The 25,266-nt window shown below is 46.2% G+C and overlaps 1 long non-coding RNA gene across 2 annotated transcripts; it reads right to left on the bottom strand.

Moving 5' to 3' along the window:
- LOC147360517 (uncharacterized) lies at window positions 1-21,935 on the bottom strand. Of its 2 annotated transcripts, XR_015138661.1 has the most exons (4): window positions 21,845-21,935; window positions 19,745-20,114; window positions 280-435; window positions 1-93 (listed from the first exon to the last, which is right to left on the bottom strand). It is a non-coding gene; the product is annotated as an uncharacterized LOC147360517 (long non-coding RNA). The 2 variants fall into 2 exon arrangements; XR_015138660.1 differs by lacking the exons at window positions 19,745-20,114; window positions 21,845-21,935 and having other exon boundaries at window positions 1-149; window positions 280-1,188.
- Between the last annotated feature and the right edge of the window lie 3,331 nt (window positions 21,936-25,266).

The following is a 25,266-nucleotide window of genomic DNA, read 5'->3' as shown; positions in this document are numbered from 1 at the left end:
GTGTTTATTTCTTGTGTTTATTTCTATTCAGCAAATTATAACTTCTGGGTTCCAAGTTTCAAGATTCATGAGCGTTTTGAATGCTGTGGGCACCTGTGAAAAATGCAACGAGCCACAAACAAGCAAGCTTGGATTCTCCGTGAGCTGGCCTGTGGTGGTAAATTAAAATTTCACATGCTGAATACAATTATGTAAAGTTTAAAAATAAAATAAAATTTAAAAAATAAATAAATAAATAAAATTTCACATGCTGGAGGGCACGTCATGTTTGCAAAATACCTGTATTTAAAGATGCACGTCAAGCACTTCTGTGTTTAGAACATTTTTGCATACATTTTGAACACGCAAAACACAGCTGAGCAAATGTAATGCTTTGTTTTTTCCTTTCAAGTGAAAATTTCAGGTGTTGATTCTGTTAAAATGAGTCTTCAGAGCCTCCATTTGCAGAGAGAAAGAAAGAGAGAGAAATTAAATCACATTCAGTAGGCGTCCACATATAAAGTAGCTCATGTGAATTATTAATGATAGATTTTGGGGTGGGGGGAACTTCTTGGACTTTTTTTGTCGTACTTTTAACAATTGAATGCGATGCTCATCAGACGTCTCCTTGTGAGATGTCACATTATTTAAATGAGAGCACATCTGACATTTCCAGAAGAGCATGCTAAATTCTGAAAAGAGAATGTTCTTCTCACTGATTTGATGGGCACCACTTGGGCTTTTCAAAATAAAGGTTTTGAGCACTTTAATTTTGGAGTGACTTGCCTTAGTTCAACACAGAGATTTAAAATACTCTCAACTACTTTAAAGAAGAACAGCGAAAAAGTTTTCTTCAAGACAAACAGAGGAACACTCCACAAGTGACATTTGAAAGGCACTGATGGTGGATAATAACTGCTCCAAATATACTTAGAAACACTTGGCGTTTCATTGTTCTTTATGTATCTAATTATTCCAGGTATTGTCATGTCAAAAAAGTTTCATATGACACATGTTGTTCTTTTTTTTTTTAAGTGTAAGTCAGAGATGAAATCTAACTTTCCATGCAAATAGAGGCCTGGATGGGTAATCTCTGTGAGATGACCTTACTATCTCCAGTTGCAGGCACTCACATTTTAACAAAAGGGGATTTACTTTTGCTAAATAAGTTTTTGCCCATGCTGCTCCTTCCCTTTCTACAAGTGCCTGGGACATTTACTGATACATAAAGTGTGTTAATCACTCAGTCATGTCTGACTCTTTGCGACCCCATGGACTGTGGCCCACCAGGCTCCTCTGTCCATGGAATTTTCCAGTCAAGGATACTGGAGTGGGTTGCCATTCCCTTCTCCAGGGGATCTTACTGACCCAGGGATTGAACTCCACTCTCCTGTATTGCAGGTAGATTCTTTACCATCTGAGCCACCAGGGAAGCCCATATTCATGCAATTCATGAGGCCAGATACCGTGCTAACTGATGTGAAGGATGAGATGGGTGTGGGATGGTGCATAGAGCAACAAGAAGAATCTGAAAATTTTCAGTCCATTGGTTTTTTAATTTTTTTAATTTATTTTTTTCTAATTTTATTTTATTTTTAAACTTTACATAATTGTATTAGTTTTGCCAAATATCAAAATGAATCCGCCACAGGTATCAATATCAATATCAAAAAAACCGCCATTGGTTTTTTTAAATCTGCTTACCTCACCCTCCATATCAGTCTGTGATCAGCCCCTGGGAGCTACAAGGAGCTCTTCAGAACTCCAAAACCAGCTTCCTTTTTGTGAGTTAAACTTGGTCACATCCTTGAGCCACCTTTGTTTCTACCTCAGGGCCTTTGCACCTGCTCTTGTCTCTGCCTGGAGCATTCCTCCTGCCACTCGGGGCTCAGCCCTTCCCAGGACCCCCCAGCACACTGTCTCCTCATGTGTCTCTTTCCTTTACTTCCTTTACTACTACTTGACATTAGTGTCTTCAATTGTTACAGGTTAAATTCAGAATCCCTGACTCAATCATGATGAGCTCTGTGCTGGACAAACACCTTGTCAGTCTTGGTCATGATTATGTCCCAGATCTGATCATGGTAAATATCCAGTGGCTGCTGTTGTCTGCATAAGTAAATTCAGCTTATGCTAACCAACTCCTTTGCTTGAGTTCTCCACTCCTGGGCATGCTGAGAGTATAATTTGGCTTCTGAAAGCCATGCAGGATGTAGATGCCAGGAGCTCAGTCCCAGCACAGCTCTGGTCTCATTGCAGGTTAGCATGTTGGGGTTCTTGTTCTAAACATCAGTCTCATGAGCTTGGTTAAGAGGAGCCCAACTCTGAGTCATCTACTCCTGGGTTCCTCACAACATTGGGTTTAAGGATGGGAGCTTGGGACTTCCCTTGCAGCCTAGAGGTTAAGACTCCACATTTCTACTGCAGGGGGCATGGGTTGATCCCTTGTCGGAAAACTAAGATCCAGTATGCTGCATGGTGCTCCCCTGCCGACCCTGCCACCAAAAAAAATGATGGGAGCTTTGAGTCTTAACACTGGGCTAAGGGAAAATCAGCCAGAAGTAAATGTTCCCCTTAACATAACAGGAGGACAGCTCTGGGGGCCCTGCCCAGGCCCCAGATTCCTTGCCACTCTTATGTCTTGTGTGGACTTCCAAGCACATCAAGAAGGCTCCAGGTTTTATCCGTACTAAGTACTTTACCTCTCTAGTTTCCTGACTTTGTACAAGAATTCTTCTTTGAGTAAACAAAGTACCAAAAAACCCAAGCAAGTGTCTTGCTGGGAATAAATAACAACAGCACTAAATTAGATGATCGATGGTAAGTTAACAAAGGGATCAATACAGGCCTGCAAACTTGTTCCAAACTCCATCTCTGAAAAAGCAGTACCGTCATGAGTCACCATAGACATAAGAGCGAGAATGCAGAAACGCCTTTAAATTGGTGATTCATTTGTTTTTTAAACAATAATTTCCCTCATGTTCTGTGCATTTACATAACCACGCCATGAAAACTCTTAGGAGTCAGGAAGGAGAGTCAGCGTGGGTGGTGGGGGGGCTTAAGTTCATCTTTCATCATAAGATCATAAGACCGTCTCTATCTGCTAAATGTCAGCCAAAATGCCCCAAACACATACTGCTTTGCTGGGACCTTTCTCTGGTCATTTTTAATTTATTTATTCATTAAACCTTTCATGGTAATTTGCCATCTGAAAAAGAAAGATGATGGCAAAAGGTTTGTGGCGCAAAGTCTACAATATAAGCCTGAATGAGCCATTTGAAATGTTTAAAAGATTTTCAATGGTGAAAATATAAAAATTAAAGGAGGAAAAAAGGAAAGCTTTTGGTGCTAACTTATAATATGCTAACATATAAGAAATGCAATTACATATTCATCACTTGCAGTGAAATGGTTATTAAAACAGTATGGTATTCTAAAAATGATAGGGTTATTATAAAATAATAAGGAATTTATCTCACCTTCTTTTGCATTAAGATACAATAAAATTACACTCTGAAAACAAATTACTCTTCCTGTTATCTTCACAAAACAGCAAGGCCTGGGCCGTCCGCTAGAAACTTTCTTTGCCTTGCTGTGTCAAGGCATCAATTTCAAAGTCAGACTTTCTTCCTTCCTTTGGTCATGACATTTGAGAACTGGAGAGAAACTTCTAGAAGGAGACTGAAACCCTTCTTAGACTGCAGAGGCCACTGTGGCTGTGTGTGGTTGCCTGACTCTGTGGGCTAGAGAGAGATGGAGTGAGGAATCCCATCTTGCCAAGACCCTTCCTTTCACCTGGACGCTGAGCTAAGCTGCCCCATGCATCACCTGAGGCCCACCTGAACCCCAGGCTGTGGCCAGCTCTGCAGGCTGCTTGGGCATGGCTGGTGTTTGTTGGGGGGAGGGGGATGGGGGGTTTCTGTGCAGCTTGTTCCTGAGATACAATGAGACACACTCTGTGCAAGGCATTATTCTGAAGCCATTGCCAATGGAGAGAAGAAAAAGACAACTGAATGCAAAAAAAGATCAAGTGTTCAGAGTGGCCCTGTCCATTTCCTTTATGGTGTCAGGACAAGCGAAATCCATGTCATCCAAGTCCAGGTGGTCCCTGAAAACCCCTCCCTCCAGCCCTGGCTGGGAGAGGCATGTTCAACCATGCATGCAGTGGCTCCAGAAGGAGACCCAGGAAGGGAGACAGGTGTCAGGGAGGTTAGAAGCAGGGCATCCTTGGTGCGTGTGGTCATGCAAGCTGTCCCAGGGTTCTCGTATGGAACAGCACAATGAGAATAGCCCCATTGCACGGGGCCTTGGGAAAAATCAGAGCGATAAGGCCTGGCAGCCCACAGCTGAATACACAGCTCTCCCCTCCCCAATAACATTACTTGTCTTTGCCTCTGTCTGCTATTCTCTTTCTGAACAGAAAAATCCAGAGGTCCTGCAAAACCCCCAAGCATCACCCTGCTCTCACTCTTGCACTTCGCTGACACCTGCAAACCCTGTCAAGTCCTGACTGTCCCCAAAGGAGTCGGAGACGTCAACCCATAGGACCCCACAGCGCCACTCACCACCCCTCCAGGAGTGCCAACCTGAGACTGTCTGATCATGTTTCCCAGGGAAGATACACTTATAATTTGTCTGGCTTCTTAATTTCTCCAAAGACAATGTGACAGACTGCTCTTCCCCTCTGTGTTGGCTTTGATGATGTCTTCCTTTGTTTTTCCATCTCGCCCACTCTTCCCTCGCTCAGCCCCCACTTCTGTATTCAATTGTCACTTTAGTATTAGCCCACTGTCTGCCTGGCAACCCACTATTATGCACTTATTTTATTACTTGGTTTCCTACCCTGATCTGGTGATTCATTTCTAACCTTTACCGACTGTAACATAACTCCTTTTCTTTACTTTCTTTCCTCCCCACCAGCCCCCTCCACCTTTAACTTTCAGATGTCAGTTTCAGGTAAAGCTTGCTGTCCTCATGTCCCCAGAAACTGGCCTTATCTGCAGCTCTAAGTTGACAGTCTTGTTTTTTTCACTTAGAGCCATCAGTTTAATAGAATCAAGAGCTGTACCTAATGTTTTCAAGTCACTTTGAATAAGATCAGGAGACATAAACAGGAATCAAGAAAGAAAATAAGGTGATAAATTGATCCCACGGGCAGATACTGGACAAAAGTCCAGACACTCCTTTTTCTAACCTCACCTGGCTTGATTGTGTAACCAGAAGGTTACATAAACATAGGTCAATGGTCACAATTCTGATGACCCATGCATGATGTTTCTAAATAATTTTAGAATTGTATGGGACAGTTTAAGAAGAGTTAAGAATGTCCGGCTTTAAGGATATCCTGTGCAAAGGAAACCCAGCATATAAAACATTCAAAGTTATTTAACACAATAAGCCCTCTTCATGTCAGTGATAGCAGGGAGGTGTCAGGTGGAATTTTCTGGGGGTGATGCTTAGGAAGAAAGAAGATAGGAGGAGAATCTTGGAAATCACAGAACATTTAGAGTTGGAAAGGAACACATGGATCATTTTATCTAACTCCCTAAGGTTTCGATGAGGAAATTGAGGCCCTGGGAGTTTAAGAGATTTGCCTGAAGCTTAGAGGCAGGTCTCTGAATTCCAAACCCCAAACTCTTTCCAGCAACTCAGCAACTGGAAGTATTGCTTTTGTTAACAGAAATAATGATTATAAAAATCCTATTTCAAGTTTTTATGACCATAACCTCCTAATTCTCTCCCCCCCATAACATAATTCAGACACCCTAAAATAATTCATCCTTTAAAAGTACAGTGTACAGTTCAGTGGTTTTTAATATATTCACAGAAGTAAGCAACCATCACCCCACTCACTTTTAAAACATTTCATAACCTCAAAGGGAAATGAGTCGCTCATTCCCAGCTACTCCTCATTACTATCTCCTAACCCCTTAGCAACCACCAATCCCTTTTCCATCTCTATAGATTTGCCTGTAAATGAAATCAAATTTTCTATAAATGGAATCATACAAAATGTGGCCTTTTGGAGCTTCCTTCATTTAGCATAATATTTTCAAGGTTTATCCGCATTGTAGGATATGTCAATACTTCATACCTTTTTGTGGCTGAATAGTATTCCACTGTGTGTTTATATCGCGTTTTGCTTACCCATTGATGGACACTTGGGTTGTTTCCATTTTGGGGCTTTAAAGACTGATGCTGAAACTGAAGCTCCAATACTTTGGCCACCTGATGGAAAAGACCAACTCATTGGAAAAGACCCTGATGCTGGGAAAGATTGAAGGCAAATGGAAAAGGGGGCGGCAGAGGATAAAATGGTTAGATAGCATTGTCGACTCAATAGATAAGAATTTGAGCAAACTCCGGGACACAGTGGAGGACAGAGGAGCCTGGTGTGCTACAGTCCATGAAGTCACAAAGAATGGGACATTACTTAGCGACTGAACAACAACAACAAATGGTCGATGTTGCTGGCCTTGTATGAATTTACTTGGTAACTGTGGTTGGTGTCCCATCTTTCTCCTAATCTTGCCCTCCATCAGGGCATATACTAAAGACCCAATATTCCTGGGCCAGCCCCACCCCTCCACAGCCAGCACTGCCTCTCCAGCCTTAAACGTCACATTATCTCTAAATGGCTTAGAGAGCCATTTCATGTGTTTTATGAAACACCCTTTGTGACATTTCTGCCTTCTTCCATGGCTCCCCTTCTGCCCTCTCTCTCTTAAAGATCTTTTCAGAATTCTGTCATGCTAACCCATCCATTTTCATTTTGCAGATCTGAGAGATCCTGTGGACAGGATTTTATATGAAAACGTCCTGTTTTCTGCCTCTAGACCCCTTCTCTTCTTAAATCTGATCTTTATGATTCTGAGAAGGGAGAAAAATGGAAGATAATTCCAAAACACTGAAACTGAATATCGAAGAAATTAACACAGTTTGTTAGAGACCAGCGCAAATCTGACCCATGTCTAGACAAGCAAGCTTTCCGGGAGACCTCATGGCAATGATTCAAGTTCTAAGACAAAGAACAAGGAGCTGGTGTGGGTGAGCAGGAATTAAGATTTCCTGTTAAAAATATTCATTTACCTTTGAAAAATCCATAGTTAAAGCAGGACACACACAATTAAATTGGGTGCCCCAAATTAAATTATGTGAAGCAGTTATAAAAACGGTGTCATGACATGAACATTATGTATTTCAGGAATATGGAACTGTTGCCCTGGTAAGTGCAGCAGAGGTGGAAACAAGCTAAGTGAACTTCATCAGTTCTGCACCTCTAACGGCAATCCTGACAGAGGCCGAGTTAAAGTTTACCTTTTAAGATCCTTTGAGAAAGCCTTTGCTAAGCAAATTAACCGTGTCAACAGGATTTCTGGTGACTGTTGAAGCTCCTTAAGAGTTCAAGCTGTTCCCTAACACATTAAGCAGAGCAGAGATTATGGATACACTTATGTACTGGTGGGTACTGCACAGGGACAAAAAATGCACAGGCAATCCAGATCTTACAAAATGAAGTTCCCCGTCTTCTTCACCCATAGTTAACTAGCCCAGTTCTTGCTTGTTTTGAATGTGATAAAATACCTTATTTCGTAAATTGGAAAATTATTTGCACTTTTACTAATTCAGCCAAGCCTTCTCTGACATTAGTCCAAATTACAATGGGGCAAGCTCTTCTAGATGGGGCTTCCCTGGTGGTTCAGTGGTAAAGAATCCACCTGCCAATACGGGAGACACAAGTTCTATCCCTGATCCGGGAAGATCCCCTAGAGAAGGAAACGGCAACCCACTCAGTATTCTTGCCTGGGAAATCCCATGGACAGAGGAGCCTGGTGGGCTACAGTCCTTGGGGTTGCAAAGAGTCAGAGATGACTTAGCGACTCAGCAACAACAACAAAGTTATTCTGGCCATGATATAGAGATCTACAGACTACTGAGTTCTGCTGGTAAGGAGCATTTTGAAACTGGATGGTAATGCAGACAAATATAGGCATCAGGAATATAGAACCAAAAACTGAAGTTTAGACACGATAACTTAACCCTGTCTTTAAAAATCACTCTGTGGTAAATATCAAGCGGTCAGAGGAGGTACAATTGAGAACAAGGTTATCCTTAGAAAAGAGAGAGAACAGGTAAAAGGGCCTGGAATCTCGGTCCACCTGCATGCAAGCATCACCTGGGGGACACATCATTGTTCTCGTTTTACACAGGAACCTGTGGTCCAGCGAGGCTTATTCGCATCCCCCAGGATCACAATGCTAGAAGATGCCGTGGGCAATCACACGGGGGAAAAGATGAGCTCTCCAGAGAAGCGATTCTCTGCAGAGAAGTCTTGATTCCGAGGGGGCGAGGGGTGTCCTGGTCCAGGCTGAAGGGAGATTCCAAAAGCTGGAGTCAAGACAGAGACCCGAGCAGGAGAGTGTGGACGGAGGGCGTGAGGTGGAAGGTCTGGAGGGAGTGTCCCCGAGGGAGAGGCTGAGCCTCACTCCCCGATAAACTACCCGCCAGGTACTTGGTTCACTGTAGCCGTTCGGTATCTGTCATCAGACAAATGATAGCAGAGATTAGTCTGGAAAAGGGAAGATCAAAGCACACTTTCAGTCAGGGAGGAGTCTGCACAGGTGTGGACACTGAAGTGTGTTACAGAGGACAGTGGACTTCGGGGTGAGGCTGCCCCTTAGACTAGAGCTCCTCCAGTGGGGTGATTCTGTCCTCACTCTGGGGATATGTGTCAGTGTCTAAAACCCTGAGTATTCATTGGAAGGACTGAAGCTGAAGCTGAGACTCCAACACTTTGACCACCTGATGTAAAGTGCTGGAAAAGACCCTAATGCTGGGAAACATTGAGGGCAGGAGGAGAGGGTGACAGAGGATGAGATGGTTAGATAGTATCATCGACTCAATGGACATGAGCTTGAGCAAATTCTGGGAGACAGTGAAGGACAGGGAAGCCTGGCATGCTACAGTCCACCGGGTCACAAAGAGTTGGACACAACTTAGTGACTGAACAACAACATCTTTGGTCATCACAGTGGGGTGGTGATACTAGCATCTGGGGGTAGACACCAGAGATGCAACTCAGCCCTGGGTAATGGCACAAACAGCCCCACACAGAGAATCCCTCCGCCTGTTCAGTTCAGTTCAGTTCAGTCACTCAGTCGTGTCCAACTCTTTGCGATCCCATGGACTGCAGCATGCCAGGCTTCCCTGTCCATCACCAACTCCCAGAGCTTGTTCAAACCCATGTCCACCGGAAATACCAATAAATGATGGGTGGAGAAGCTCTGCCGGCTACAGTCAACCTCTTCACTCAGTTCTGTGCTCACCAGGCAACCTTCACCTCTTGCTTGTTCTGCTTGGTTGCTGGTGGTGTCACCATAGCTACTGTGGTTTCCACCAGCCAAACTACTGATTCCTCATGACAGGGCAGATTCTGTTCACCAGAGCCCATGCTATTTCCAGGCAGCACGATCACCACTCCATGTGTCCTTCAACATAAGAAGATCTATGCAAGAAAATCTATGCAGTAATAATATTCTGTTCAGTAAATGCTACTGTGATCCCATTTAGCAGATGAAAAGACTGAATCTCAGAAAAATGAACCAGTTTATTTCAGGGGACAACTGCTGGAACAGGAAGCCACTCGTTGACCCTGAAGTCTATACTCTTAAACCACTGGATTTAGCTGTCTCATTAAAACCATGCAATGCTTCTTTTTTGGACCCAGCAGTTTACATAAGTATTTTCCTTTAATCTTCCCAGTCATCCTATGAGTAGGAGGCCGGACGGCTGTCTTACAAAGGCAGAAAATGAGTCTCAGAAAAGTTGCAGCTTGCTGGAGCTAACCAGTGGAGCTAGGACTCACCTGGTCTGTCTGTCCACCAGCCACAGTACTAATCACAGTAGCTGCGAGAAATGAGAAACCCTAGATGGTAGAGTTGGGGCCTATCTTTCTAGAAAGGGAGTGTTTTGCTGTAAATTAAGAAATTGGCACCAACTGATACATCAGTGCCTTCCTGACAGAATTAAGTTCCTAGAACTTCATGGCAGCAAATCAGACCCTGAGCCCAAGCAACAGCCTCAAGGTGATCACCCCCTCACCCCATCCCATTGGTCACCCTGTGCCATCAACCCGTGACACAACCCGCACTCATTATAATGAAGCACAATGCCACACAAACAACTGTAGAAACAAATACCAATGCCACCTTATGAATATTAGCGTGTATAAGTTTGACATTTTTGCAGATAGCAACAGTGCAGAAAAACTTCCACTTGCAGAGTCAAGCTCCCATGAAAAATGTCCCAGCGATATCTTTAGGCATTATTATCTAGAATAAGCGTCAATAGCTATTACATCCTGAACATTTGCACTGATAATTCGGGCTCAGAATCGTTCCATCAGATGAAGATGAGCATTCTGATACTGCTAAGAACACAGACGTCCTTGAAGTGTGTTCCCTTCATCAGTTCTGCTAGGTTAACTTCCACGGCTGGCCCTATTGAACTCCACTCTCAAGCAGCCAAACTCTGCCCGGCACTGTCCCCTCATTAGTAAAAGAAGCAGAAAGCTAATTGGCTTTTAAGCTGTTGATTCCCTGCATTCATCACTAAGACACCACAACCGGTTCCTGCTGGAGTGAAGGCCCATTTGTGCCAAGGCAAAGACTCAGCGGTCTTTTGTCTGTTTATGTGACGACCACTGGTAATTGGAAAATTACCTCTAAATTCATCTTTCAAAACACAACTAAAGTCTGGGCTAACCGTTGAAGGGTGCTTAGTCTATAACTGCCTGACAGGCTACTGGAAAGAAGCCAGATGAAAGTCTCGGGAAGAAAGTGAACATATGGTGCTAAAGTAAACAGCGAGATGAAGGGTATCGGTACACGTCCACTCCAGAGCCTAGCGCCTTCTTTCTCTGGAATGTTCCTTGACTTGGAGAGCCTGTTTGCAAGAGCTAAATGCTTGCACAGTTTGATGAGAAGACTGAGTTTCAGGAATCACAAATGCTTATGTCTGCTGTTGTCAAGGAAGGTCAAGACCATCAGCAGTTGGGACATGCCTGGTGGTTCAGTGGCTAAGGCCATGAAGTCCCAAAGCAAGGGGCCCCTGTTCAAACTCTGGTCAGAGAATTAGATCCCACATGCTGTAACTAAAGCTCCTGTATGCCATAACTAAGACTTGGCATAGCCAAATAAATTAATTAATTAAAAATATTTTTTAAAAAGACCATCAGCAGTGCCTTGCTCTGTCTACCACAGGAACTCAAGACTTAAAAGTGTATTATATCAACTATAATTCAATTTTTTTTAAGTAACTGATAGATTTATAAAGTTTTTTTTAAAGGACATCGACATTTGGATTCTTCAAGTTCACTCAGCGGTTGAATGTCAGGTGCTGTTCACACCTCTGAGGGACAGAGGGGATCAAGGGAGCCCTTCCTTCCTGGAGCCACATTCTAAGCGGAAACAAACAATGATCAGGCAAACATATGAACAAGAATTCAGATGAAAGAGAAACTAACACACGGGGTGGTGATAGAAATCATGTGTTGGGGAGAGGAGCATTCTAGACTATGGCTCTACCAGGGAAAGCACACTTTTGTTGAGCAGGAGTTGCCATGTTTACATCAGAGGGAGGAGACCCCCCCCTCCCCGCAAGATGGGCCTGCATTTAGTATTTATGAGGAAAGCTGAGGCCAGGGAGTCTGTGGCCAAGAAACAGTGGGGCAGAGAGGGAGGCGGTGGGATAGCCCAGAGACCTCTGGCAGGTGCTGGACAGGGTGGGCATCGCCACCTCCTTCTAGATCAAGCTTTCAAGGTCAACAAACTGAAGACTAATTTCCTCATGCTCCAGCCCAGGCCGTTTAAAACAATAAAGACTAAATGGGTCCCAGGGAGCATCTCCATGAATGGTAACCTGATGAGAAAAATCTTTTGTCTGTAATAATGGATGTGTCTTTCATGGGAGAGAGAGAGAGATGAGCTGGGTCATGTTTATGATCTTTATGGCTGTAGGAAAATGATTCCTGCTCCTTAAGAAGTTAAGATGACCCAGCAGCTTGCCTCCTTGCCACCCAGTCATCTCATCCATCACCCTCGACAGAATGACACCTGTGTCATCTCTCTCCTGCAGTCAGAGGGGATAAGGCAGGCATTCCCATCAGCAAAGATCATGGTTACCATTGCTTGGTCAAAAGCATGAATCTAAGCACCCAAGGGTACAAAGAGACATGAGAGCAGAGATAAGGAAAGGAGAGAACTTCGTAAAATAACTTGGGTGGCATTACTCCCTGAGGCAAAGCCCACCCGTGGCTTTCTCTGGAACCCAAAGAGAGTTCAACTTCTGATCTGGGACCATCTGTGCCCCTGTAGGAGCTAGCCCTGTACTTCACCACCTCCCAGGAGCTCAGAGAGCAGGGAACGAGGGGTAGGGGCTTAGATGGGCTGTATGGCCCAGGCAGACACAGAAGAAGCAGACGTGAAGGAGTCCTGAGGGAATGCTTCAGAGTTGGACTAGTGAAGAGACAGGCAAGTGAGAAAACCTGCAGGATGCAAGTGTGTGTGTGTGTGTGTGTGTGTATGTGTGTAAGAAATGGGGGACATTTCCAGGAGGAAATGGGGGACACCTGCACCAGCATCGATGTGGTGAACCTGTCAGCACTATACAAAGTTTAATTATCATGACTCCAGAGCTGTCATTTGACAAAAACAATGACTTTATAAGTTCATAAAGCGCTTACGAGTACTCTTGGAATGATCCATGGTGCCAACATCCAGTCCCCTCCTTTTGTTACTAAGTAGTGGGAAGTGATGGGAAATATCCCATTTGGCTTGGGGCCAATCTGCCTCCTGCATCCTTTTGTTTGATTGACAAAGGACTTAAAACTTCTTTCAATTAGTTGCCACGGTTTGAAACTCAGAGGAGTTTACTTGTACGCTCAGGCCCTGACTTGTCTAGAAAAATAAGGCTCGAGGCATTGCCTCTCTGTGGCTGTGGCTGAGTGGGGCTGGAAGCATGGGACCCCTCAGGAGAGGACATCCCCCTGCTTCTGGCAGCCAGAGTCACCCATGGGCCTGGTCCCTAGGGGCCATGGCTTTGCTGCTTTGTCCTAGATTTTAAAACATATCCTTTATCCTTGGACAACAAGGAGATAAAATCAGTCAATCCTAAAGGAAATCAACCCTGAATATTTGTCATAAGGACTGAAGCTAAAGCTCCAAACTTTGGCCACCTGATACAAAGAGCCAACTTATTGGAAAAGATCCTGATGTTGGGAAAGACTGAGGGCAGGAGAAGGGGGCAACAGAGGATGAGTTGGTTGGATGGCATCATCAACTCAATGGGACATGAGTTTGAGCAAACTCCGAGAGATAGTGAAGGCCAGGGAAGCATGGCATGCTGTAGTCCATGGGGTTGCAAAGAGTCGGACATGACTGAGCAACTGAACAACAACAATCCTTTCTCCACAATGTTACCACTCTGGGGTGCTACATGGAACAATTGCTGTCACAGGGCATGGCATAGGTTTCCAAGGGTGTGGAGGAAATGACTCTGGTAAAACAGTCCCCAATGCTTCCACCTCCACGAGGCTCTCTTCCCATCTCCACGGACACCCTGGCACTCTGGGACCCAGCTGACAAGGCTTAGATCCCAGATGCTATCCCCACCCCTCGTCAGAAGCTGTCTACATGTGGACTTTGTGGGTGAGAGGACTTTGGAGTGTGAGCTATTTAGCACTGAAGTCATAGTCATTCTGTCACATCAGCGTAGTTCCAGGGCTGTGTTGCAAAGACCAACATGGCCCTCAATGTCAAGATAAGACAGGCGAGACATGGGAATGTTTGAGTTCTGTTGCACACACACAGACACACTCCCATGCAAGTTGTATGGAAAAATACAATATCCTTCCCAAGATTTCTGTCAATTTGCAAGGGGCTTAAATTCTTATGGTTACAGGGATGGGATGGGAAAGAGGGGGTGTGGCCATGGAGGGGGTCCTTCGAGGGATTCCGGGGGGTGATGGTACTTGGTATCTTGATGGTGGTGGTGCCTGCACAAATCTACATGTGTGAAAGAACTACACACACACACACACACACACAGAGGAGTGCAGGTAAAACGGAGAATTTAGGTAAACTCTGTGGACTGTACCCATGTCTGTTTCCTGGTTTTGATATCGCTCTGCAGGTACGTAAGATGTAACCACCACAGAGGACTTGACAAAGGGTACATGCCCCTCCCCTTCCACCCATTGGCGTACACTCTTTCTTGGCAACTTCCTGTCAATCCCTCATAGCTCAGTCGGTAAAGAATCTGCCTGCAATGCAGGAGACCTGCATTGTTTAAAAACAAAACCAACACTCTCATGGTGGCCTCTGTGTCCAAACCCCAGTTCTGGGTTAAATTTATGTGTGGACCATTCCGCCAACCCACACTGCCCTGCACTGCACACCTGAAGACGTGGAAGCCAGCCCTTCCTACACATACACAAACATCCCATAGCACACACATCACCCCCAAACTGAGGATTCTGTGTGTGCAGCAGAGCTCACTGACAGCTGGAAGGAGAGACACACAACCTGCAGCTTAATAAGATAACCTCAGCTTAGGAGATAACCTCAGCCTTCCCTGGTGGCTCAGATGGAAAAGAACCTGCCTGCAATGTGGAAGATCCAGGTTTGATCCCAGGGTTGGGAAGATCCCCTGGAGAAGGAAATGGCTACCCACTCCAGTATTCTTGCCTAGAGAATTCCATGGATAGAGGAGCCTGACGGGCTACAGTCCATGGGGTCACAAAGAGTCAGACACAACTGAGCGTCTAACACTTTCACTTCTAGGCAATACCTCAGCCATTTCACAGCACAGTTGACCCCCTGGACAACACTGGCTGGAACTACACAGTAGGTCCCCTAACAATGGGTGTTTTCAGTAGTAAATATGGCAAGGTTTGTCAGTTTGGGGGTGATGTGTGTTCTATGGGATGTTTGTGTATGTGTAGGAAGGGCTGGCTTCCACGTCTTCAGGTGTGCAGTGCAGGGCAGTGTAGGTTGGCGGAAGGTCCACACATAAATTTAACCCAGAACTGGGGTTTGGACACAGAGGCCACCATGAGAGTGTTGGTTTTGTTTTTAAACTTTCTGCTTGGATTGTTGGATGTGAATTCTGTTGGATCCCTGGATGTGAATGTAGGGGACCCCTGATGGGCGGGGAGAACTGCACGTTATGAGTGCTTTCAACTCTATGGGGGGGTCAGTGCCCCAATCCCTGTGCTGCTCAAGTGTCCACAGTATTGTCTGGTCGTCCCTCTCCCCCATTCTCTCTACTCTTTTCCCTGCTGCCCTCCTCTTTCGACATCAGACAAGGAAAGGCAAACGCAATAGAAGTGAATTCCCCAAGTCTAACGAGAGTAGTTTCCTTATCTCACCTAGGGTGTTGGCTGGGAACCTCTCCTACCCTCAGGCAATTTATCAAGGTGATTATCCACGTTAGGACAGTCCTGCTCTCCAGAGATATGAGTCAAGCTGCTTTAGACAATGGGTCTCCCCTTGGGTGGCTGCCAGAGGGGCTCCTGGCCTGCCCCAAGCAGCCTCTGGGAGACCTGGTTGATCTGCCAGCCTCCCACTGGCTCATCTGGGCTTCTAGTTTGCTTTCCAAGCCCCTTCCTTCCTTCTTTCTTTCCCCGCTTCCTTCCTTCCATCTATCCATTCACAAATATTTGGCTGAAATACAACCCTGAGGACCCCTAAACTAAAGAGAAGCCCATTGGCTCTGCATCTCAGGAGGCAAGCCCTACACACAGAGACTCTGAGTCCCTGTCAGCCACAATGCAGCCCTTGTTCCAAAGGAAAATGATCCCTTCCCCTTTCCAGAGTCATGATTCTGAATTTTAATTCTGTAGAATATATATTTTGGAACACGTCTTGATGAAAACCCAGAAGGACTTTGGGGAGAAGACAGAAACCATGAAAAGACTCTCAGCTTCCATCTGGGGATTGTTTCCTGTTGCTGTTTTATGGCAGGTAGCCTTTCTAAACCCTTCAGATTGAGAAGTTAAAGAAGTATTAGACACGTGTTATGTTACAAGGTTATAGACAGCTAACCTTAAAAGGTAAATGGAACCCACTACATATTTATTCTGAACACTTGACTCTTGAAACCAGGTAACTTTATTGCATAAAATGATTGCACAACTATTCATTCAGGTCCATTCATTCAACAGACATTTGTTGAGTGCCTTGCACGTGGCAGACCTGACCCAGTACCGGGAAGAAACAAACATCAGATTAAAAAGCACACACACACAGGAGGGACCTTGGCCCTCGGGGAGCATGCATTTTAGTGATATTTGTTGTGAGTACACCATGAGCCTTCAGGTTTTAGAGGAGATGCCAGCCACTCTGGAATGCTGGGGAACGTGGATCTGACAACAGACGGGGGGTTCAGTTTTAAACAGGGAGGTCAGAGAAGGATCAGAAGAACTGAGATCAAATTTTACGGGAGGCAAAACTTTTCCTTTGTCCTCAAAGGATCTCCAGCTGCGCCTGAGAATTAAATGATCTAAGACAGATTACCAGGCTTCCCAGGTGGTTCAGTGGTAAAGAAACCATCTGCCAATGCAGGAGATGCAGATTCGATCCTTGGATTGGGAAGATTCTCTGGAGAAGGAAATGGCAACCCACTCCAGTACTCTTGCCTAGAGAATCCCATGGACAGAGGATCCTGGTGGGCTACAGTCCATGGAGTCGCAGAGTCAGACACGACTTAGCAACTGAGCACTCACCCAAGACAGGTTAACAGGAGTAACGCAGATTGTTGCATGGACTTGGGTACCCCCAAGGGAACAAAGACCCAGTGAAGGGACCAGGTCTGGGTGTTTATCCACCAATTGAGCAAAGACAGGCAACCATGGAAAAGTAATAAAACCTGGGGAGACTAAAGGAAGATAGGAAGTATTTGAACAAGTCTGCTTGTTCAGATTTCTTTCTGCCTCCACATCCCATCTCTGTGACAAGACTGTTTCTCTCCTCCTAGTATCAGGAAAGCAGCAGGTGGGGGTTTCATCTCCTGCTTTCAGGAAGAAAGAAAAGGGAAGGGAGTTAGGGGCTCCTGCTTGCATCTGATCTTTTCCACATGCCTTTAGCTCAAAATAATCCTTATGCCAAAGCAAGGTCTTTGGGGTGGCACATTCTGCCATCTTTCAAACTCCAAAGTCCTCGAGGGACACCCTGCTTAGGGTGCGAGGGACAATAAGGGGCTGTGTGGCAGGAGCAGGTGGGAGAGAGGTGGTCACTTGACATCTGGGGGTGGATGGGAGACACCAACTCTCATGGCATCTGGGAGGCTCTGTGTGGGGCAGGGTGGTGTTTCGAGCAGAGGTGAGATTCTAGTCACCTGGGCTGAGTGGGAGCAGGGGAGGGTCGGAGGGGTGGTCAGAGCACTGGGAACCGAGCAGGGACCCATCGGTATGGTTACCATTGACCTTGACAAGAGCAAGAATGGAGTAGCTTCTGCGAAGACCAGGACATCCCAAGCTCTCCTCAGGACCGGGCAATGTTGGACCTTACTCATCTTAGGCTTTAGAGTAGGATTACCAGGGAGAATATCAGCGAGATAGCGAAGGATAGGGAAGTCTAGTGTTCTGCACTTCATGGGGTCACAAACAGTCGGACACGACTTAGCAACTGAACAACAACAACCATGTTGCTGAATTTAGACCTTTTTTTAACGCTGAACCTACAGGAGAAATATAAAAATGTAAAATAATACCTCTCTATCTGTTCTGTGCCAAAAGATTTAGGGATGTCATTTTGTTTTTAAGGCAGATTTAATTTTAGAACTAGCAAAAGAAATCTAAACAGTGAAGCTTAAAAGACTTACAGGATTCCAACGACATCAACTCATTTTATTATAAATAATAATCGTTGCACAAATCAGTGAAAAATATTAATACCTGACATTTATTTTGTATTTACTATATCCCCAGCACTGTGTTCTTTTTCAGCACTTGGCATGGATTATTTCATTTATTCCCCATAATAATAAAAGTAAGAAGGCACTATTTTTAGGCTCAAGTTAGAGATGGAAAAATAGAAGCTCAGAGAGGGTGAGTAAACAGTTGAAGGCCACACAGCAGGGAAGCAGGGTACCACTTTTACTGCTACTTTATGCTTCCTCTGGATGTTGAATAGCAGTGAGACACTTCCTTGGGACGTAGAGACAAATGGAACAGCCCATAAACCCCCAGCATGTATTTCAGACTTTTGAACCTACAGAATTTTTTTCCAACAACAAAAAAGTGAACCACCTTTTCTTCTGCATTAGTTTCTTGTACTATTTTTAAAAATGATGTACAGAAAAAGATCCTTTCCATTGACCTCTTCACCTCTTCAGCAGACCAGCCCGTAAGTTAACTACCAATCATGGGCTGCACTTTTCAGATTTTTACCCCCAAAATACGCTTGTTATCACACTCCATTTAATCAGACAATGTAATCAAGCATTAATTATTTATTTATCTATTTATTTCCCCAATGTTTCTTCATGTAGAAGCAGGACAAAGTAGAGGTCATAATGATAAAGTTCTGGGCAATTTCAGAATACTTCCTGAACTTGTGCTTAACAGTAAAACTGGGCTTCCCTGGTGGTGCGGCTGGTAAAGAATCCGCCTGCAATGCGGGAGACCTGGGTTTGATCCCTGGGTTGGGAAGATCCCCTCGAGAATGGAACAGATACCCACTCCAGTATTCTGGCCTGAAAAATTCCATGGACTGTATAGTCCATTGGGATCGCAAAGAGTTGGATATGACTGAACAACTTTCACTTTATTCCCATGCTTGTACCCTGCCACTTCCCTTCTCACAAACATCCCACACAATTTTAAGAATTCTCTCCCACACCTTCTCTGTCCCCAAACTCTTCCTCCGTCCACCAGCAATGCTGAATGGCTCATTATATAAAAGTACATTTGCTCTGCGTTCATACCAAAGGTCAAAGTATAAAGACCCGTATAACAACAACAGTGTTTGCCAAACAGGTTAACTGGCATGTTTGAAAACGGACACTCCTTGGCAACCCATTGGTTGAAGCCAGAATAACAGCAATCACATCTCGGGCAAAAGAGTGAGGCTGTTTAGGTACTCTTTTGGGATGAGTTATCTTTATGACGTGCAGAGGAGCCAATCCAGTCCTTGTAAAAGTGGATTAAAAAATAATTTACTACCAGTTGCTAGTCAGGCTTCAGTGCAACAGAAGTAAATAAATACAGAAACAACCAACTATGCAGAAGAAAACGTTGGTATCTGCTCTCCAATTCTTAATATTTAACAAAGTAAAAGTTAACTTTCACTCTCCTTTTTCTTAGAATTGAGTTGATTATAGTAATACCTGCAGTTGAGGATCTTAGCACCAGGGCTACCTCCTAACCTATTATGTGTTAAATTCTCTTTACCTTAGAGCAGGCCCACCATCCATTCAGGCAAATGGGCCATGGATGTTGAGTCCGGAAATTCTGGGATCAGATCTGCTTTTGAAAGATTCTTAGCGCCCCCATCTCCCCACAATGGAGCTATCTGAGTTTATTATCAACACCTACTGCAGGATGAACAGTTGTTGAAAACAGTAAAGAGTTCTAGGAAGGCTTCTTAAAATGAAGGGTTTCAGAGATGTCTTTCCATTGTTCAGGTGATTATCCCTGCAGGGTGATAATAGAAAACCACCCTGACATTTACTTATGTGAGACTCAGGATATAAAAATCACACTCACCCTTCATGGACGCTGGAGAAGCCAGAAAAATGAATGGTGAAGCGTTACAGGCGCCAACATCCAGCGATTCCACAAAGAGCTGTGGAGGGTCCCCTCTGTCCCAGATACACTGGATACACAACCACTGACAAAGACCCCTTGTCGCAGATTTTCTGGCAGTTCCAACCTTTAGTCAGCATTGCATCATCAAACTCCTTTTTCACTTGGGACGCTCAAATACTTCAATGTTTACCACGTGGCTTGTAAAGATTTTGCACTCAAGTTAGAGGGGCAGGGACTCATTAAGAGGTAAGGTCCATGACATCACATTGAGCAGACGGAATAATTTCAGAAGACGATGACAGCCTGGCCTGCCTCATTTAGTGCTGTCCTGCAAGACATTCATTTAGTATTTTTTGTTGTTTCAAAATATTTTTACATTGACCACATACATATATCTCTGTGTAAATCTATTACATTTCCAAATAATATTAATAATATATATCGTGTCTGTCCCACGCATCCATGCCTCCTGGGTCAAAAACAGACTCTAGAGGTAAAGCCTGTAGCCAAGAGAGCTAAGTAGAAGGTGCTCGGACACTTGCACCAAGCACTAACGTAGCTTCCTGCCCTTGTTCTATGTAAGCACCATACACTTGGCAGGACCCTTTTTTACTCTGAGCCACACTGGCTGATCAAAAGCTGATACTGTGGGCGGGCAGAGGAACAATGCTGCCCTGGATGCTAAAAGGCCAGAGGCTACAGGCCCCTGAGTGTCTCCCAGGAACCCATCCAGCAAGCAGCTGTCAACCACACAGAAGTCCCCTGACATCCTGTGCAAGAGACATGGTGAGCACCTTTGTCTTCTGGAGGAGCCAAATGACCGACAACTAAACGTGGGTACTGGAAGGACCGGAGACTGGCTCATCCCAACCCCAGGCATGTTTAGGAGATGAAATAGCACTTGCCTTAGGAAGAGCAGGCAGACCTCCCGGGTCTTGGCAGGGCTACATTACACCCATCAGTGCCATCAAGGACACCGATGACGGCAAAGCCCAGCCAGATGCAAAGCTCTGGATATTAGAACAGACACACAGCTCAGCTTACACCCTGTGTGGCCACTTGTGATAATTAGGAGATGGGTCTGGATGGAGCAGGGATAAGGAACTGCAGAAGAAAACATCTGGGAAGAGGTACGGAGGTAAGTGAAAGTGTTAGTTGCTCAGTCATGTCCGATTCTTTGCAATCCCATGAATTGTAGCCCATCAGGCTCCTCCATCCATGGAATTCTCCAGGCAAGAATACTGGAGGGGGTAGCCACTCCCTTCTCCAGGGAATCTTCTCGACCCAGGGAATCTTCCTGACCCAGAGATCAAACCTGGGTCTCCTGCATTGCAGGCAGGTTCTTTACCATCTGAGCTACCAGGAAACCCACCAAGGAGGCAACTAAATCGAATCTGGGGCATTTAGACTCAACCGTTGTGGGCCCAGGAGTTAATTGCTCTTTTCATTTTCAACTAAATGCAAGTGGCCTGCCTCCTTCTCTAACTCCTGATAAACAAGGATCAAGAGTTTAACTGGTGGAAACTGCCCCCCACACTCTGGGTGAAACAGGGTCACATCTCATTTTGCAAGTCTCCTGTGCTCCAAGAGCCTATTAGCAGAAGTTCAGCATCTTCTTCTGAAGATGCCCACCCCCCAACACACATCCCACCTCCCCTCATATTATATCATCCAAGATGGCAGGGAGGCTTAGGAAGCAGGAAGGGAAGGGTCAGTTCAGATTCCACAGAGAACCCGGAATGGACATGACAGTCACCTGCCTCATTGAAGAAGCAAGCCCTGCCAAAATCAAGCTTCCACATTCCAGATCCTTCCAGAGGCTGCCAGCCATGCCCACTGCCTTAGGATTGAGGTTGGCCAACAGGTGGGCTCCAAATACTGTCCATCTTTGGAATCCAGCCCTGGCGCTGCCTGGGGAGCAGCCTCACCAGCCCTTCATGGCAAGGGACAGGTTCACTTCATCGTGAATCACATGTGAGGGCTCCTCCCCATGCCCTGGTCAGTGGGGCTGCCTGGACATCCTGGAAGGAAGACAACCTTCTGGGGTGTCCCTCTTACCACTGCCTTCTGAACGAAGGCCTTTCGGAGGCTCCAAAGTGACATGTCCTTCAGCGGGAGGTCTTCCAGTGAGTCCCAGAGATATCTGAAAAGAGTAAAGGAAATGCTTTACAATCTTTGCTGGAACTTCCTACGTGAGAACCAGTTTGGAAAACCACAGGTCTGTCTCCTCTGCTTTATCTCCTTTGAGTAGTTCATCCACGTCACCCTTCTCTCCTTTTCAAGGAGGCTCTCTCTTGCTTGCCCTCCACCCCTTAAAGCCCCTACTTTTCCTTCCAAGTCTATTTCTGTTTCCCCTTTCTACGTCTCTCCTTTCCTTTAAAAAATGTGCTTTTAATCAGTAGTTGAAATTTCTAAACACAAATTTGTGATATAAATACTGGCAAAACATTGTAGCTGGATGAGCATTAGAGCAATAACACAAAATTACCCAAGATGACACTAAAGAGGTTGTGATTGTTCAAGGAGAAAAACTCATTTCAATGATTTAAAAGAAGTTATTGAAACACACTCTTTTCCCAGTAACCTTCAAATATTTATCTTCTCCTCATAAAGCATATAAATTGTCATAGAAACCCAGACATAGTGTTAAAATTAACCATCCAAGGTTTTAACCAACAATCCTATTACAGCTGGTATGTGAAGGGATTTTTTCTTAATTTTATTGGAGTATAGTTGATTTACAATGTTGTGTTAGTTTCAGATGAGTTTCTTTCAAAAGCAACTTTAGTTTTATCTTTTGTACTATCAAAAAACAACCCCCCAAAATGAGTATGTACTATACACAATAATGTGAAATAAAATGAGAAGAGGCTTGGAGAATGAATGGGCAGACACATAAAAGGCACGTTGATGGGCATAGTTCTCTGGCTGTGTATGGGAGGAAAACCCATCACCAGTTTGTTGGAAGATGTGCTCAAAGGCCATTGCTCCCCTGAGGTTCTGGAGGCACCCGCCCAAACCCATCCTCAAGACTGCTGTCTTCTTTAGTTTTTGTTTGTTTTCCAGGGTGCATTTTGTTTGTTTTCTAGTGTGGGAGGGTGCTAAGTCACGTGGTCATGTCCGACTCTTTTGTGATACCATGGACTGTAGCCCACTAGGCTCCTCTGTCCATGGGATTTTCCAGGGAAGAATACTGGAGTGGGTTGCCAGGCCCTCCTCCAGATTCAGGGATCTGACTCACGTTTCTTATCTCTTCTGCATTGGCAGGCAAGTTTTTTACCATTAGAGCCACCTGGGAAGCCCCATCCACGTATATTTATTCACAATCAGAAACTAAGACAATTGCACTAAATTTCAAGATTTTGAAAAGTAAAAACAACACGGAATGAAATTTTCCTGGAACCGTGTAAACCATAACTTAAAAAAAAAAAATGAGTGAACTGAAAATGATTTTAATCATCTGTTGGCTCCAAACTTGTATTTATTTGTATCTAGTGGAGACAGAATCCTGGAGAAATCAAAAATCAGTCATCTCCATTAAAAAGAACTTACTGAGGTGAAATTCCAACAGAAAGTAACCCCTTTAAAGCAAACAATTCAGGGACACATAGCTGGTGCACCATGGCTCCTTCTGAGTTTAAACTCTCTTCCTCCCATCTCCCCTACAGCGCTCCCTTTCTGCCCCTCCTCCTCAGTAATCTACTCCATTGATTTCCATTTCTTACCTCCCCACCATCATGTCCTGAGCTCCCTCCCGTTCTCCATCACACCCACCATATTTCTCCCCCTCTGCTCCCGCCCTTGCCCTCCTCCATAATCCACTGCTGACCCCAGCCCGGGCCTCAAGATCCTCCTAAGAGTTCCCTCCTCTTTCTTCAACCCACTCCATCTGTCAAAACTCACTTCAGTTCATTCTTGACTTTCTCCCATTGCCCCATTCATCCATCTATAGTCCCCCAGGTCCCAGCGCCCCCTGCAGGTCCCCCTCCACTCCCCCATCCATCTCCCCTCATGGTCTCCCAGCCCCCAGCAGGTCACCCTCTACTGCCCCATCCATCTCCCCTCATGTTCTCTCAGCTCCCCCTGCAGGTGCTCCCCAACTCCCCTGTCCATCTCTCCACGTGGTCTCAGCGCCCCCTGCAGGTCGCCCCCCACTTCCCCGTCCATCTCCCCACCTGGTCTCTCAGCGCCCCCTGCAGATTGCCCCCCACTCCCCCATCTATCTCCCCTCATGGTCTCTCAGCGCCCCCTGCAGATCCCCACCACTCCCCCATCCATCTCCCTTCATGGTCTCCCAGCCCCCAGCAGGTCATCCTCTACTCCCTGATCCATCTCCCCTCATGGTCTCTCAGCGCCCCCTGCAGGTTCCCGCCCCCCCACTCCCCCATCCATCTCCCCTCGTGGTCTCTCAGCGTCCCCTGCAGGTTCCCCCCCCTCCCCCATCCATCTCCCCTCGTGATCTCTCAGCGCCCCCTGCAGGTTCCCCGCCCCCCATCCATCTCCCCTCGTGATCTCTCAGCGCCCCCTGCAGGTTCCCCGCCGCCTTCCCCCATCCATCTCCCCTCGTGGTCTCTCAGCGCCCCCTGCAGGTTCCTCCCCCACTCCCCCATCCATCTTCCCTCGTGGTCTCTCAGCGCCCCCTGCAGGTTTCCCCTCCCTCCCCCATTCATCTCCCCTCGTGATCTCTCAGCACCCCCTGCAGGTTCCCCGCCGCCTTCCCCCATCCATCTCCCCTCGTGGTCTCTCAGCGCCCCCTGCAGGTTCCCCCCCTCCCCCATCCATCTCCCCTCGTGGTCTCTCAGCGCCCCCTGCAGGTTCCCCCCCCCCAGTCCCCCATCCATCTCCCCTCGTGGTCTCTCAGCGCCCCCTGCAGGTTCCTCCCCCATTCCCCCATCCATCTCCCCTCGTGGTCTCTCAGCGCCCCCTGTAGGTTCCCCCCCTCACTCCCCCATCCATCTCCTCTCATGGTCTCTCAGTGCCCCCTGCAGGTTCCTCCCCCACTCCCCCATCCATCTCCCCTCGTGGTCTCTCAGCGCCCCCTGTAGGTTCCCCCCTTCACTCCCCCATCCATCTCCTCTCATGGTCTCTCAGCGCCCCCTGCAGATCCCCACCACTCCCCCATCCATCTCCCCTCATGGTCTCTCAGAGCCCCCTGCAGGTTCCCCCCCCTCCCCCATCCATCTCCCCTCGTGATCTCTCAGCGCCCCCTGCAGGTTCCCCGCCGCCTTCCCCCATCCATCTCCCCTCGTGGTCTCTCAGCGCCCCCTGCAGGTTCCTCCCTTCACTCCCCCATCCATCTCCTCTCATGGTCTCTCAGCGCCCCCTGCAGATCCCCACCACTCCCCCATCCATCTCCCCTCGTGGTCTCTCAGCGCCCCCTGCAGGTTCCCCCCTCCCACTCCCCCATCCATCTCGCCTCGTGATCTCTCAGCGCCCCCTGCAGGTTCTCCCCTCCCACTCCCCCATCCATCTCGCCTCGT

The sequence above is a fragment of the Bos grunniens genome, chromosome 13, assembly GCF_055505025.1.
Source record: "Bos grunniens cultivar Pamir isolate PY7600 chromosome 13, Bosgru_T2T1.0, whole genome shotgun sequence".
In the NCBI taxonomy this organism is placed as follows: domain Eukaryota; kingdom Metazoa; phylum Chordata; class Mammalia; order Artiodactyla; family Bovidae; genus Bos; species Bos grunniens.
This window is presented reverse-complemented; position numbering and strand designations above follow the sequence as displayed.